This window comes from Halichoerus grypus, chromosome 1 (genome assembly GCF_964656455.1).
Source record: "Halichoerus grypus chromosome 1, mHalGry1.hap1.1, whole genome shotgun sequence".
In the NCBI taxonomy this organism is placed as follows: domain Eukaryota; kingdom Metazoa; phylum Chordata; class Mammalia; order Carnivora; family Phocidae; genus Halichoerus; species Halichoerus grypus.
The window spans coordinates 192,254,349-192,269,948 of record NC_135712.1 but is presented as its reverse complement, the minus strand read 5'-3'; the positions used below and the strand labels follow the sequence as shown (position 1 = coordinate 192,269,948).

At 41.5% G+C, this 15,600-nt stretch overlaps 1 protein-coding gene and 1 long non-coding RNA gene across 4 annotated transcripts in view; one reads left to right on the top strand and one right to left on the bottom strand.

Annotated features, from left to right (window-relative positions):
- The window catches only part of ARHGEF3 (Rho guanine nucleotide exchange factor 3), a 293,957-nt gene that overhangs the window by 84,445 nt on the left and 193,912 nt on the right, over nt 1–15,600 (bottom strand). The window lies entirely within an intron of this gene.
- LOC118529572 (uncharacterized) lies at nt 104–15,403 on the top strand. Of its 2 annotated transcripts, XR_004914190.2 has the most exons (4): nt 104–327; nt 433–525; nt 2,311–2,414; nt 15,178–15,403. It is a non-coding gene; the product is annotated as an uncharacterized LOC118529572 (long non-coding RNA). The 2 variants fall into 2 exon arrangements; XR_013443798.1 differs by lacking the exon at nt 2,311–2,414.

Sequence of the window (15,600 nt, the reverse complement as noted above, 5' to 3'; positions counted from 1 at the left end):
AACGTACTTAGCTTGTAAACTTCCTCGGGGTGCTCTGGGGTGGGGGCGGGTGGAGGTAATGGGGAAGGAAGCTAACTCCCTCCTCTTGAAATGACCACTAGTGCACACGGCAAGCACTCAGTAGATGCTGACAGAATTGAAATCAAACGAAAACAGACCTGGATCAAATTGATAGAGGCGAAGCTGCTGCAGACGAATGAATATGTCCAAAAATGCTAACAATTTCCTTTGTTCCCAGACGCCCACTCTATCATAAGCCATTTTCGATCTCAAGTTGAGTTCTTGTCCATGTGAATGAGCACAACTCTTCCCGCGGGATAACCGCAGGTAAGCCTTCCCTCTGCCTCTAGCCTATGCGCTTGGAACCTGAACAAAGGTGAGCTGTCTGAGAGCTAAAGAATTCTTCTTGTTTTCATTTGTATCCTTGCCCAGGGCAGTGACAGATACTGTTTCATGAGTTTCCAGCTTAGCTTTAGAGCTCAAAGGATAAAGCGCCTCCACAAGAAAGACAAGAGAGGAAAGAAGGTAAGAGAATTTTAAAATTTAAGATATACATATATAAAATACATATTATATAATAAATTATATGTATATATCATTCAACTAGTTGGATTTCCCAACTAGTTGGATATATATTTTTATTTGTATATAAATATTATTGAAGTAGTAGAGTCTTTTTTTTCCCAGGAAAAGTGACTGTGTGCTCTAACCTCAGTCAAACCTGTTGGGGTCTCCCTCTGGAGATACCGGGAGTCACAATAACCTCGAGGAGTTCCTTTTGTACTTTTGTTCTAAAAATAAGATTTCAGAGTAAGCTCAGGTCTTCTGACTCCCAGCTGATGCTCCTTCCATGAAGGCAGGTTGCCTCATGAGCCATGTCCCCATGCCACAAAAAAGGCCGGCACATAACAGGGGCTCTATAAATATTTGTTGAATAAATTAAAGAACAAAGGACAGAAAAAGTCTCAGAAGACAAGTACGGAAGGCTGTCAACATGAGTGGATGGATTGGCTGACACTGGAAAATCTTGTGTGTTTTTGAACTCGAATCCAGAATAGCCTCTCCCTTATCTTTCTCTGCCTTTCAAACATCACCAGTTGTGAAATCCTAGACCAAGGTTTTCTTCTCAGAAGCCCTCCCGGATCCAGCCACCTCATAGGAAATGGTTTCTTCTTTGAATTTCTAACAACTCTTACTAATACCACTCATTAACCACGTTCTGTCAGGTGGCAGCTTCTGAAATGACTTAACAGACTACAGCCACGTACCTTTTCTGATTACCTCCCCACCTAGAACTGGAGGGTAGGGCCTGTCCACACCTCTCTCTGGATCTGTTTTTAGGACACTGAAACAAAGAAAGAATGACTTCCAGAGCAATGACTAACTACAACTGGAGTATTTTTAAGCTAATATAATCACCTATTCCTATATTAAACTTCTTCCAACTAATTGAATGATCAACAGAAGCTTTGTGCGGTTCTCCTACTGCCAAGGGAGGCCAGTAATAATTGCATAAGACTCCACTCAGGGAAAGACTGTAAGGGGGCGTGTCCCCTCAAAATACCCCATTAAAATTAAGGATGGTGCTGATATATCAAACCTCCAGATCCACCTACCCGTTTACTGAAAACAGGAGGGAAAGAAAAGTTAAGCCACACCACGAGAAAGCAACCAAGCAATCACCGAAACAAGGATAGAAAACATTCCACAACATCAATGACCTGGTTTCTCCAACCAATCAATAGCAGGGGGGAAAACACAGGGAGGGGGAAGTTTTACAGAGTAACAGTCGTAAGAAACAGGTGAACCATGTTGGGATCCTGATTCAAACAGGACCTCTTTGATCAAGAGTCTCATGCTCTATTGACTGAGCCAGCCAGCCCCTCTCCCCTCTTTTTTTTTCCAAATAGGATCTCTTTCGTTTGTTTGTTTTTGAGAGAGAGGGAGCGCTGCGTGCACGAGGGGGATTGGGGGAGGGGCAGAGGGAGAGAGAGAATCTCAAGCAGACTCCATCCCCAGCGTGGAGCCCGATACAGGGCTCTATCTCACAACCCTGAGATCATGACCTGAGCCTAAATCAAGAGTTGGTAGCTTAACCGGCTGAGCCACCCAGGCACCCCACACAGAACCTCTCTGAGACAAATTAACAAGAATCCCCTCCATATCACCTAAGATGCAGTCCAAAGGCAAATTTGAACTGGGGATATCTGACTTTGGACCGAATATTAGATGATGTGAGGGAATTCTGTTAGTCTCGTTAAGTGTGATAAGCCGCGGGAGTTATGTAAAAAAATAAAACGTTCTTATCAGGTAGAGACGTACGCCGAAGTTCTGATGACTGAAATGATAGGATGCTGAAAACACGGTGTGGTGAGACTGGGAAGAGGTTCACCATTATGGATGCTGGATGCTGGGTGAGTGGAGGTGCTAATTATACTATTCTCTCTGCTTCTCTCATGTGGGCAGATCACAAGGCATCATGTCTAACCTACTAAATTGTCCAACTTAGCAAATGATAGTTTCCAGTGCTGGTGGGGGCATGGTGAAATAGCACACTCAGAATCGTTGATGACGGTGAAAACTACTATGATATCAAGAGACATCAATATACACCGAGAGCAATATAAACACGCAAATGTCTCGGCCCAGTTTTCTTACGTGGGTGAATTTACGAAATGAAAATCTTCCAAAAGGAAATATTTTCAGTGCACTGTCAATTTAATAGTGATGAAATAGAAATAATAAGACTAGCTATTGAATATGGAACATGCACTACATGTCAGGAACTATACGAAACGTTTTATATCCATCCAAACAACCCCTCGAGGAGAGTATTCTCATTCTCCCAGCAAGTTCCCAAATTGGCACAGCTAAGAAGTGGCAGAGCAGGAAATCATGTCGGGTGGGTGACTTCAAAGTCCACATTTTCCAGTCCTGTGCTAAGTTGCCTTGAAACCCAAATGCTGGACAACAGGGTTGTTTAATTAAATTATAGGACATCCAGGTAAACAGTAAGAAGTATACTAATGAAGCCAAGCAACATGAAAAATGCTACAGTAAAAAAAAAAGCAGTTTGAAAGCCATTTATCAGAGCACCTCCGCAATATGTATACATGTGCAAAGGCCGGCAGGAAAAACATACACAACAAAAATCATGGTTGTATCAATTATGGACCATGTGGTTATGTTCTTTTTATAATGAAAAAAATTGCAGGGGTGATCACTGAACTGAGGTGCGTCACAACTGCGGGTAGAACCAGGGCATTTGGTAGTGGTGTTGCCATAAATATTGTAAACCATTAGTTTCTTCAAATCAGTTTTTTTTTTCCTTGTTCTTTGGAAGCCTACCAAAACTAAAGGAAGAAATATTCCTGTCCTCCCTGAAATACCTTTCCAATGACCTCTGCTAGGAATTCACCTACTTTGATCAGGAAGCAAGCATTATCCCATAGTTTCCCCTTGCAGCAGATGCTGAGTAAAATGTTACAATATAAGATGGATGTCTTACACATACCACAAGAGGTGGGGAAAAAAAAGACAGCTTAAATGAATCTATAAAGGATTGTTTTATGATCGAGGTTCCCTCTGAGTCTTGTGAAATCCTCTCACAGATCGTTTGTTATTAGCATGACTGAGAGAAGCACCAGAAAGCAGGAGATGCGGTTCTCCTTCTTATCACTGCCCAGTCCAGGCACATCCTAAGTGCATCTAAGGGACTGCTAATCGCCTCAAAATCCCATGCCACAGCTCAGCATCCTGGATTCACTCTCCTCCTCCGCCCCCCCCTCCCCTGGACAGACATATCTGACCAGCTCCCAGGGACAAGTTCACTGTGTGATTATGTACATGGAAATGCTCTGGAATCTATAAAATGCTCTTACAGATGGGAGGTTATTCTGATTTAAAAACCTGATATACGTGCCCTTGTGTGTTTCTTCTGCCATAAATGAATTCCAGAGATGTTCCTTGGGGAGGAGAAAGAACAACTAACTAGTTCCCAGGTTATTTTAACGGCCAAAACCAGGGTTGCCATAAATAATCAACTTTTTATGACAAAGCTTCTGCAACTGCCAGGGGGGATCATTATCACCTGAAAAAGGCACTAATCTGTGAGCCAGGCCACGTGACCATGTGTGGTTCTATGTGGTATTCGTCAGTACCTGTCACCAAGATAACAGCTTAATCTTGAATGGAGGAGGCAAGCATATTTTAGAGAAAGGCCTGCAAGAGATTCCCCTTTAAAGAGCTAAACAAAGAGAAAAAATCTCGGGGAAAGAATGAAAACAGAAGGAGCCAGACAGCCAGCTGGAAGAGAAGACTGAACTAAAGCCACCGACCCTTCAGGGAGTTAGTGCAACTTTTGTGGGAGATTATGGAAAAGCTACTGTTTCAAAGCCTCTGGACATCAGAGGAAAAAACACAAAGGAGAGTTTGCTGAACAGAGAGCTTTAAACAATTCAAGTTCAAACAAACAGAATTCCAGGAATTAGGAAGAGAGGAAATTACAAGGTGCTTTGCAAACCACTGCAAAGAAAAGGATGTTTAACTATTAAATGTCAGTGATAAAAATGGTGATCTTGTGGTGCTGGAGTTTATTTTGGAGGGGGAGGAGTGAGGACAAGAAATAGTAAGTTAATTATAATTGTAATAATCAATGATTATATGACTGGCAGCTGGCCTTTCCTGAGCACTTCTTAGGGGCAGCACTGTGTGGAGCACTTTGTATACTTCGTCTCCTTTAATCCCCATGACAGCCCTGTGAGCTCAGACCTACTGATGACCCCGTCATAGATGAGGAACCTGGGGCTCAGACAGGCTCCACAACTTCTTTGAGGTCACAATGGCAGGACTATGATTCAAACCCAGATTTGCTTAAAAGCTCAGCCTTCGAACCCTTTACACACAGGTATATAATTACCAGCTCTCACAGATGGACTATTTTTAAAGATTATTGACAATTGTAAAATTCAGAGCTGATAGCCAACTTGGTCAACATCCTGGCTACTTGCCTTCCTTCCTAAAGATAAAATGAAAAGAATGGAATGCTATTCGGTCCGTCTTAGCAACTGTGGATGTTTTCTGGAAAAAGTGGGAGGAAAGCGATTGGAGAAATCTATCATTATTAAGAGCTAATTATATACCAGGGTTCTCAGAGTAGAACACTTTAGTGGCATCACTAAAGTTCTAACAGCCCAAGGGTTCACCCGCAAAAAGTAATTGAGGAAACCCTGTGAGGTGACAAGGTCAGGGTTACACAGCCAGCTAATTACTGAGCACTGTTAGGAACCCATATGCTGGAGTCCAGCTGCCACCTGAGTCTGAATTCTGATTCTATTACTCATTGATCTGGGACACTAGTGAGGGGATCCTTCTGAGCCTCAGTTCCCTCACCTATAAAATGGGGATGAGAACAGTCCGTAAGGTTATTGTGAGAACCAAATGCGATAATGCATGGGAAGCATGAAGCACAGCCAACAAAGTAGCCAGATTGCTTCATTTATAAAGAGCCCTGCACTTCATGCCATGTTTCTTCACAATCTATAGAATATTCAGGTGTGGAATGAGTGACTGTCATTTGCAAAAGCACCAAATTAAGAATCTCTCCCAATTCAAGACCTTGTTCTTTCCCCAAACCATAGTCAGTGGTGGAGAAAGGGAAACAATCTTCCCATATGTTCTCTTCTGCTGGATTTTGGTATTTAATAAACCCTGATGACACAATGGTAGCTTTCCCAACAAATTCCATTAGAATCTCAGAAACCCATCATCAGTAATAGACAGGCAGCAATGTTTTCTGTTTGTGTAGTTTTATTTAGTCACGCTGGTGAAAACTGGCAAATGTTATTGCTCTTGATTATCACAAGACAGCAACCCAGGAAGCCTTCATCTTTATGGGTTTAACAGATGGCTCCAATCATGACTTTCATTGCTTATGTTGTTGGCACCTGGAGTCGATTTTTCAAGGGCTCTGAGGACAGGAAGCCGGTGCTGTGGGGCACTCTGGGGCTTTGACTTGCTCATCATTGGTTCCTCCCTCTTCTAATAACAGTTCTTCCATTTTCTTTGGGAAAACTGCCCACCTCTCAGTGTTTGTGGTTTTAATAGGACTGAGCCCATTATTCCCATCAGTCCCCATGGGAATACATGTGACTCAGGACTGCCAATCAGCAACCCCCTCTTTCTGGTCACAGTGATTGGTTCAGGAAAGGGCATGAGAACCAGGCTTGGGATTTTTGCAGGAAGAACTGGGCAAGAAAGCACCTATAAATTAGACGGGGGTAAGCTTAGAGATGTTGGTGGCCATATTTCCACCAGGAGAGGAGAACATATCTGAGAATGGAGGCAACACATAAAAATACAAGCTGAGAGGTGAAGAGCGAGAGAGGACATTCTGAGGAAAATTAGCACGTAGATCCAGCCATGCCTGAAGCCAGTAACTACTGGACTTTTCTGTTACATCAGCATAAATTCCCTTTCTGCTTAAAGGAATTTCAGTTGTGTTTCTGGCACTTGCAACTGAAAGAGTTTGGGTTCAAATACATACAAAAAGGTCTTTACCATATAAATGAGCACTTGTCTTCCTACCCCCATGCATTATTCAGGATTTATATTACATATCTAACTCTTGCTTCCCTCATTGAGATTGTAAGTTCCTTGAAGCCAGGAGACAAATGTGACCACCCACTGATAAAGTAACACTTTTTTGCCAAAACCAAGCCTAGAATAGCTGAGGAATCATTTTATAACAGTATCAAAGAGAAAAATGTTAAGGATGTTTCACAGGTGAGCCTTTGGAAACTGATGGCATAAGGAGTCAGAGGTCTCATGAGTATCCAGAGCTACCTCCAGAAGTTTCATTTGTCTGAATGTCCTCTCTTGAGCTCCCCCCTCCACCCTGCACTCGACCACCCCAGTGGACAGGAAAACCCCTACGCAAGCTTCAGGCTAGAGGTCTAATTAGAATTGTGAACAACTTCCTACTTATCACTTGTGACACCAATAAACCTACTTTTATTCTTAAAGGAAGATACACTACTCCAGATACTCTCCAAACACAAACTCTGACCACATTTGGATAGGGTAATCTGTTTTGAAGTGTTTTTTCAAGTTTTTTTTTAAACCTGTATTTCATCTTGTATACCAGGATAAACTTCAAATGGATCAAAGATTTAAATGTAAATACAAAAACATAAAAGTGCTAGAATAAGATGGGCAAAGTTCCTGATGTAGGGAAGAATTTTCAATGACCTGAAGTCCAGAAGAAAACATTAATAGATCTTTTTATCATAAAATATAATAAAATAGAAAACCCTTCTATGTGGCAAACAAAATGACAAGAGCATCACAAGCAAAGTCAAAAGGAAAACTGGGAAAAAATATCTGCAAATCATATCAGAAAGCTCTAATCTCCATAATATATAAGACCTCCTAGAAAGCAAGAAGCAAAGGACCAATGACCATCTCTGTATGACTGTGTGTCTGATTAGTGTGAAAACATTCATGAGAAGCAAAGCCACTTATTATGCATGAGTGTTTTAAGGGCTAGTAGAGTGAGTTAAGGACTTGGTGGCCCAGGTTCAAACCCCAGCTCGCCACTTTCTAGTCTGTGGCTTGGGTGAGCTAGTTTACCTGGTAAGCCTCATTTTTCTCATCTGTAAGATGGGGATTATAATAGTATTCACCTTGCAGTGCCATTCTAAGGATCAAACACATTGTGAATGTGCTCAGTGACTGTCACATAGTAAGTGCTCAATAAATGCATGCTGTTAGTATGCCAGTAGAGGTTTTAAAATTAACAACATAAAAAATAAATAAAATTAAGAACATAACCTAACCTCGAGATCTTGCAGATATTCAGATGTAAGGTCCATGTAAAGTAACAAAACATCAACACAGTAGATAACTTAGTAAGATCCTATCTTACAAATACACTTGTGTTTATTCCTATCCCCCGTTTTCAGATGAAGACACTGAGACTCAGAGAGGTTAAATGACTTGCTTCAGGTGACAGATACTAAGTGATAAAACTAAGATTGAACTCCAGCTATGACTGGCTTTGAAAGCCAGGTGTTTGTTTTGCTATGCCATTCTGTTTCTCTGTAATTTAAAGCTAAGAAACAAGTTGTCCAACTAAGCGGTTGCAGGAAAAGATACCCAGAGCCTCCGAAGTTCTAAAGATCCCAGCCCTCAGGTAAAGGAATGGACTCTGGCCCAGAAGTAAAACTTGCCATCTGTGGGCTCTTGCTTCTGAGTAGGAGTGAAAAAGATCTGGGTTTTAGCAGATCTTACCACATGTTGCTACTGATTGTTCTTTTGATTGCTCAGAAAGGTTGACAAGATCTCTTCTGTGGCTGTGGGTGGAGGGGAATGCGTACTGCTATCTCTTCGGGACAGACTTTCATATGGCACAACTTTTATAGGGCACAGTTCGTCTGGGCTCCAGGTAAGTCTACAAGCAGGGGCTTTTCTCACCTCCCAGAAGCTGGTCCCCTGTCTGATATATGACTGGGACAAACATGCCCCCATATTTGGCCCAGGTTGTTCAAAGCCCATAGCTGGAATAGTCAGGAAGCTTTTGCTACCTCTGAGGCCCTACAGCTGAAATGAGGGTCTGCTTAGGATGGAACAATGAGATGCCCTTCCCCAGCCTCCCTGTAAGAGGTAATGCCGTCTGAATGACAAGCCTGCCAACCCCCACCCAGATATGGATTTTCAGAGCAGGCACAGAACTCTGACACTCTTTTCTGTGGAAATCCCAGTACATTTTCGTTGCCTTTTCATCTTTGGAATGCTGATTGAAAAGCCTGCAGCTAAAATGTTCTAACAAACAGTGGGGCTGTCTTGGCTCTCTGGAACGGCCGCATTTCAGAGGTCAAGGAGAGAGCCCTCCTGTCAGCCTCAACAATCAATGGGTTACATAAAGAAGAGTTTGTTTTTGACCTCTAAGGATGATATCCACAGAATGCGAGGATCTTAGCAATATTCACCAAAGCTACCAAATATAGGACCATCTGCCCACCTCCAAATAATAGCAACACCGTTTAGGGTTTACTATCTGCTGAGTACATTATGGTACTCTACAATGTCCCAGAAGAAAGGTACTATGATCCCCCCTATTTTACAGGGAAGTTATCTGAAACACAGAGAGGATGTGTCATTTGCCCACCGTCACAGAGCTTCTAAGTGGCTTGAACCTAAGTAATGTGGCTTGAGTCTATACTCTTAACCATAACGCTACACTGTTCCTCAAGATGATAACGGTGGTGGTGATGGTGGAGGAGAAGGTAGGGGTGGTGCCAATGATGGTGATGATGATCCTGGGTCCTTGGCCCCATGCTAAACATTTCCCATACATTATCACATGAAATCTGATCTTCCAGCAAGTTCCATTAGTTTCACTGCATCCATCTACTTCTCTCCACCTTGCCTGCCATGATCCCAGCCCAAGCTGCCTTCCTCTCTCACCTGGACCGTGCAATAGCCTGCTAACTCTTTTCCCTGCTGCAAACCTTGTCTATAGAATCCCACCACATTACAGCTGCCAGAAGGATCACGTGAATACTTAGATCACAGCACTCACCTTCCAACGGTTTCCACTGCACTTAGACTGAAATCCCAATTCTTTGCCATAACTGATGAGGCCCCATGGGATCTGGCCCTACTGACCTGTCAGACCTCATCCTCCTGCTTCTCTCCTCCTCACCCACAAGGCTGTATGGAGCACAGCCTCCTTTCCTTCCCGACCAAGCAGCCTCATCGCCAGCCAGGATGTCTGTACTGGCTGTTTCCTCTGCCCCCAAATCTCTGCCGGACTGTCTCTTTTTTGTCATTGAGGCATCAGCTCAAAAGACCCCACCTCAGAAGGGCCTACCTGAACTCTTAGCTATAATAGATCTCTAACCCCCATCTCTCTCCCTGTCCCCCTGCCCAACCATTTCAAGACCAATTTACTGTTATATGCCATCTGGGTTACAATTCTGTGTTTCACATTTGCTGTTATATCACCAGCACCTCAAGCAGTGCTTGGCACTGAATGGAACCCAATAAATATTTACTGATGAAATAACTGAGTTATCTCACTTACTCCTCTCAAGAACACTGTTTAAGAAACAAGACTTTGTAACCTCCAATGACACAACCAAGGCCGTAAGTCTAGTAAGTGGCAGTTAACTCCAGAGTCCACACTCTTAACCCTCAGGCAATAATTGGCTCTGTGACCCTGACTTTTCACTCCATTTCTCTGCATTTCAGTGTCATCCTCACTTTAAGATAAGAAGATGGAAAGATCTTGTCTCTTAACTACCTTCTAAGAGTATTTGGAGTAAAGAGCCCATGTTTCTAACCATTAGACCAGGAGCTGGCAAACTTTCCTGTAAAGGGCAAATAATAATTATTTTAGGCTCTGTGGGCCATGATGTAGCTATTTCATACTGTTGATGCAGTATAAAAACAAAGACAATAAGTAAATAAAAATGTGGTTGTCTTTCAATAAAACTTTATTTATAAAAACAGTCAGTGGGCCAACGGCACCTGGGTGGCTCAATTGGTTAAGCAACTGACTCTTGGTTTCAGCTTGGGTCATTATCTCAGGGTCATGAGATTGAGCCCCACATTGGGCTTGTGCTCAGTAAGGAGTCTGAAGATTCTCTCCCTCTGCCCCTCCTTCCACACTTGATCACATGTTGCACACATGGGCACGCTCTCTCTCTCTCTCTCAAATAAATAAATAAATCTTTAAAACAGAGAGTAGGCCAGATCTAGCTGTAGTTCAATGATACCTGCATTAGACTGCTTGGAAAGAAGTCTGCAGTTTTCATCTATCATTCAGTTTTGTTTTGTTTTTCATTTTCAGTTATTATGAGGCCTGGTAAATAGACATGACGATCTCTTCCCAGAACAGAGTATGTTTTAAGAAAAGTTAAGGTCTTCTCTGCAGTTCCATATTAACCAATCATCATATTCATAGGAACAGAATGGGTACTCTTCTGGTTTTTTCTGGATCTAACTTAAGCAGTCTTTGGGTGAGCCTGGTGGCAAGGGATTCTCTAAAAAGAGGATTTTTGTCCAGGCTCTGGGAGGAGTCAGGAGGGTAAAAAGCTGCTGAGTCACTGGGGAATCAAGAACCTTGACATTTCTCCTAAATCAGGAGGTGTAATGATGCTTTCGGTCAAGAGGGACCAGTGGAGGCTGTACGGAAAGAGTTTACCAACTAGAGGGCCAGGATCCAGTGGGATCTTAGGAGGTGGGCAGAAATCTGAGATGGACAAGAAGGCAGCTCTCCTCATGCTAAGCTCGCATGCTCTGGGTATTTTGCATCTGGTATATTTATAAGAACTACATATAAATATACATATATTTTTTAGAAATTTAAAAAATCATAGCAAATGCTATGAGCAATATATAATAATTGCTGACATTCCCATCATCCAGAATTAAGAATTCAATGCTTTGTTAAAGTTGCTTCCAGTACTTTCTTTCCCACCACCTCAGTCCCCTATCCCACCTCTAGCCACCCCAGTGGCAACTACAGTTATGGGTTAGGTGTATATCTTACCAGTCCACTTATTGTTACAAACATTTTTTTAATTGAGATAAAATTCATTATTTTAACTCTTTTAAAATATACAACTCAGTGGTGATTAGTATATTTACACTATTATGCAACCATCACCACTATCTAATTCCAGAACATTTCTATCACCCACCCCCCCAAAAAAGCCCCAAATCTCCTCTCCTCCCAGTCCCTGGCAACCACTAAGCTTCTGTCTTTATGGATTTGCCTGTGCTGGTCATTTCATATAAATGAGATCATAGCATATGTGATCTTTTGTGTCTGGCTCTTTGGACTTAGCATGTTTCTACGGTTCATCCATGTTGGAGCATGTATCAGGATTCATTACTCATCCTTTTTCTGGTTGAGTAATAGTCTATTGTGTGGATATATCACATTTTGTTTATCCATTCATCAGTTGATGGAAACATGAGTTGTTTACAGTTTTTGGCTATTCTGAATAAAGCTGCTATGAACATTTGTGTGCAAGTATTTGAGTCCATGTTTTGAATTCTTTGGGATATATACCTAAGCGTGAAATTACTGAGTCATATGGTAACTCTATATTTAATTTTCTGAGGAACTGCCACTCCTTTCCACAGTGGCTGTACCATTTTACACTCCCACCAGCAGTGCATGAGGGTTCCATTTTTCCACAACCTTCCCAACACTTGTATTTTTAATTTTTTTCCTTTTTTATGATAACCATCCTAGTGGGCATGAAGTGGTATATGATTGTGGTTTTGATTTGCATTTCCCTAATGACAATTGATACTGAGCATCTTTTCATGTGCCTATTGGCTATTTGTATATCTTGTTTGAAGACAATTTATTAATTTTTAATAAATAATAAATAAATTTTAATTTATTAATTTTTACCAGTGTATTTATTCCAGGCACACAAAATAATGGGTAGCACTATTTTGTGAGTGTAAATCTATTTTCTCTACTTGGCATTGTTTTTGAACTCCCTCCATGTTGTTTTATATAGATCTAGTTAAAAGCTTAACTGTATCTAGCATCCCTTACACTGTATTTTATTTGTTCTCTTATTTATGGATAGTTTGATTTTCTTCTTTTTCTTTTTTTTTTAAAGATTTTATTTATTTATTTAAGAGAGAGAGACACAGAGAGAGAGGGAACACAAGCAGGGGGAGTGGGAGAGGGGGAAGCAGGCTTCCTGCGGAGCAGGGAGCCCGATGCAGGGCTCGATCCCAGGACCCTGGGATCATGACCTGAGCCGAAGGCAGATGCTTAACGACTGAGCCACCCAGGCGCCCCTCTTTTTCTTTTTCTGTTACAAAAATCATTGCCTTTCGTTTCCCTGACACACCTCCTTCTGCATTCTTGAGATTGGTTCTCTGAAGCTCAAACATGTATAAAGCAGGATCATAGGATATGCACATTTACAATCTTACCAGATGTTCTTTAAAACATACATTTGGGGATGCAAATGCAATTTTGGATCACACTTCAGGAGATTCCTCAGCCTCCAGTGTAATTCACACCTGCACATTCGCCTAGCTGGATAGTTGTTCAATTTTTCTGAATATTCAATATTCTTAAGTGCCATCACAAGCATTCGGATCGGGAGGTAAGTGTAACGAAGTGATTCTTCTGCATCGTATCTGTCAGACCAGTGGCTCCCAGGATGTGGTCCTGGGAGCATAGCGTAAGCATCACCTGGGAACTTGTTAGGAAAGCAGATTCTTAGGCCTCTTCCCAGACCTGAGTCAGAAACTCTGCAACTCCTCAGTGGGGTGCTGACTGACCTTAAAATGTGAGAACCACTGTATTAAGCTTTCCCATTTTACAAGTGAGAAGCAGAGGAAAAGGACCAATCACCTAATTGTGATCTAAAGTCAACAGGCCACAAAGAAGGGAGCACTTTATACTACAGAGTCTATGGACCCTAGGGAGAAAGCCTGGGACAGTGGCACAGGATGAGACTTCAGGACCAGAAAGAGCAGCGTTCAAGTCCTCATCCTGCAGGACTGGAATCCCTGGCAAGACTCTCAACCTCCCTGGGTCTTACCTCACAGGGTTTGTGAGGGTTAAAAGAGATGTTACACAAAAAGTCCTATGTTGCATAATTCCATTTATAGGATAATATCCAGGATAGGTAAACCAATAGATAGAAAGTAGGTCAGTGGTTGGTTACTATGGGCTGGGGAGAGGGAGAGAGGGAGTAACTGCTTAACAGGTATGGGGTTTCTCTTTAGAGCGATGAAAATGTTTTGGAACTAGAAGCAAGGGTTTCACTAACATTGTGAGTGTATTAAATGACACAGAATTGTACACTTAATTAATTAATTTTTTTAGAGTGTGCCCAGGAACTAGCTATATATCCAAACCACCTAGAGAACGTATTAGAAATGCAGATTCCCAGTCTCACTTATTATTATTGCAAGATCACTCTCCGGAGTTACAGAAACCACATTTTATTTGAGTTTTTAAATAATTTTTAAAAGTAATCTCTACATCCAATGTGGGACTTGAACTTACCCCGAGACCAAGAGTCGCATGCTCTACCAACTGAGCCAACCAGGTGCCAGTGTACATTTTAAAATAGTTACTTTTATATTAAATGAAGTTTACCTGAATTAAATAAAAAGAGAGATGTTACATGGGAAAATGCTCCACACAGCACTGGGTATGAAGTAGAAAGCAGCTTTCATTATTGTAAAAAGTTGAGTTTATAGTAAGAAAAACTGGAAGCAGGCTATATGTCCAAGAATAGTGGATTAATTAAATAAAGTTAGGTCCCAGTTGAACAATTTGATATTATGTAGATATTAAGAAAAATAAGGCGCAGGTGTGTATGAACAAGAATAATGTTCATGTGCAAGAACAAGAAAGCCACAAAACACTATCTGCACATCATGTCCCCCTATTTGCATGTGCACCTAATTCTACATTCAGGAGAGCTGTATGCCAAAATATGAAGAGTAACTCTGGGTAGTACAGTCATGACAAAATAATCTTTCTTTTTTTTTTTTAAAGATTTTATTTATTTATTCATGAGAGACAGAGAGAGAGAGAGAGAGAGAGAGGCAGAGGGAGAAGCAGGCTCCCAAGGAGCAGGGAGCCCGATGCGGGACTCGATCCCAGGACCCTGAGATCATGACCTGAGCCGAAGGCAGAAGCTTAACCATCTGAGCCACCCAGGCGCCCCAAAATAATCTTTCTTTAAGTTTGTTTTTATTTTATAATTTTCTACAACATCCATGTAATGCTACTATAATAAAGAAATAACATTTAAAAAATAAGTGCATTAGGGTGCTTTTTCCTTAAAGACTAACGGTAGTGAATCCTTAACTAAAAGTATTTTGAATGTAAATACCCTAAGTTATCAATATTTTTGTGTTTATGATTTTAATATTAGGCTTTCTCAAAACAGATGTATGCCCATATTGCATGCATTGAAATGAAACAATTATAAGACATGCTAAATATTAAATAAAAGCATTAATTCAGAGTAAAATGTAATTCATTGTTTAATTAATTGCTATTTCCACTTTCAAAGGCCTAAGCCACATGGAAAGACCATATTGCTCCCTTGAAAGAACTACTGAGATTTAGCAGAAAGGCTTAAACACAAAACCCTCTCCCTACTTTTCCCACAGACAGAAGATGACCTGTAAGGTCCAGCAGAGCCCAGGCCAGATGGCTAAAATGGGGCCTGATAAAGGGCCCTGTGGCTGAGTCATCCTCCGTTCCTCTTGACTTCTGGGAAGAAGAGAGTAAAGAAGCTGAATCATACACCTCCACAAGGACTTCCTGTGCAAGAAAGATTTCTCATACAGGGAAAAAACGACTTAACTCTGGGTTTCCTCAATTTCCCCAAAGAGAGAAAAATCACTTCTCTTAGGAAAACTGCTGGTGCTTAGTGTGAGAGTTTCTGCAGCAAAAATTCCCTCTTGACACAGTTCAGCAGGCAAAGGTATCATGTTTACATCTGATTAGTGTAAGCCATTTTATCACTTTTCCTTGCCTCCATTCCCCCCCACCCAATCCTCCAATCCCCCATGCTTAAAAGTCAACTCCTC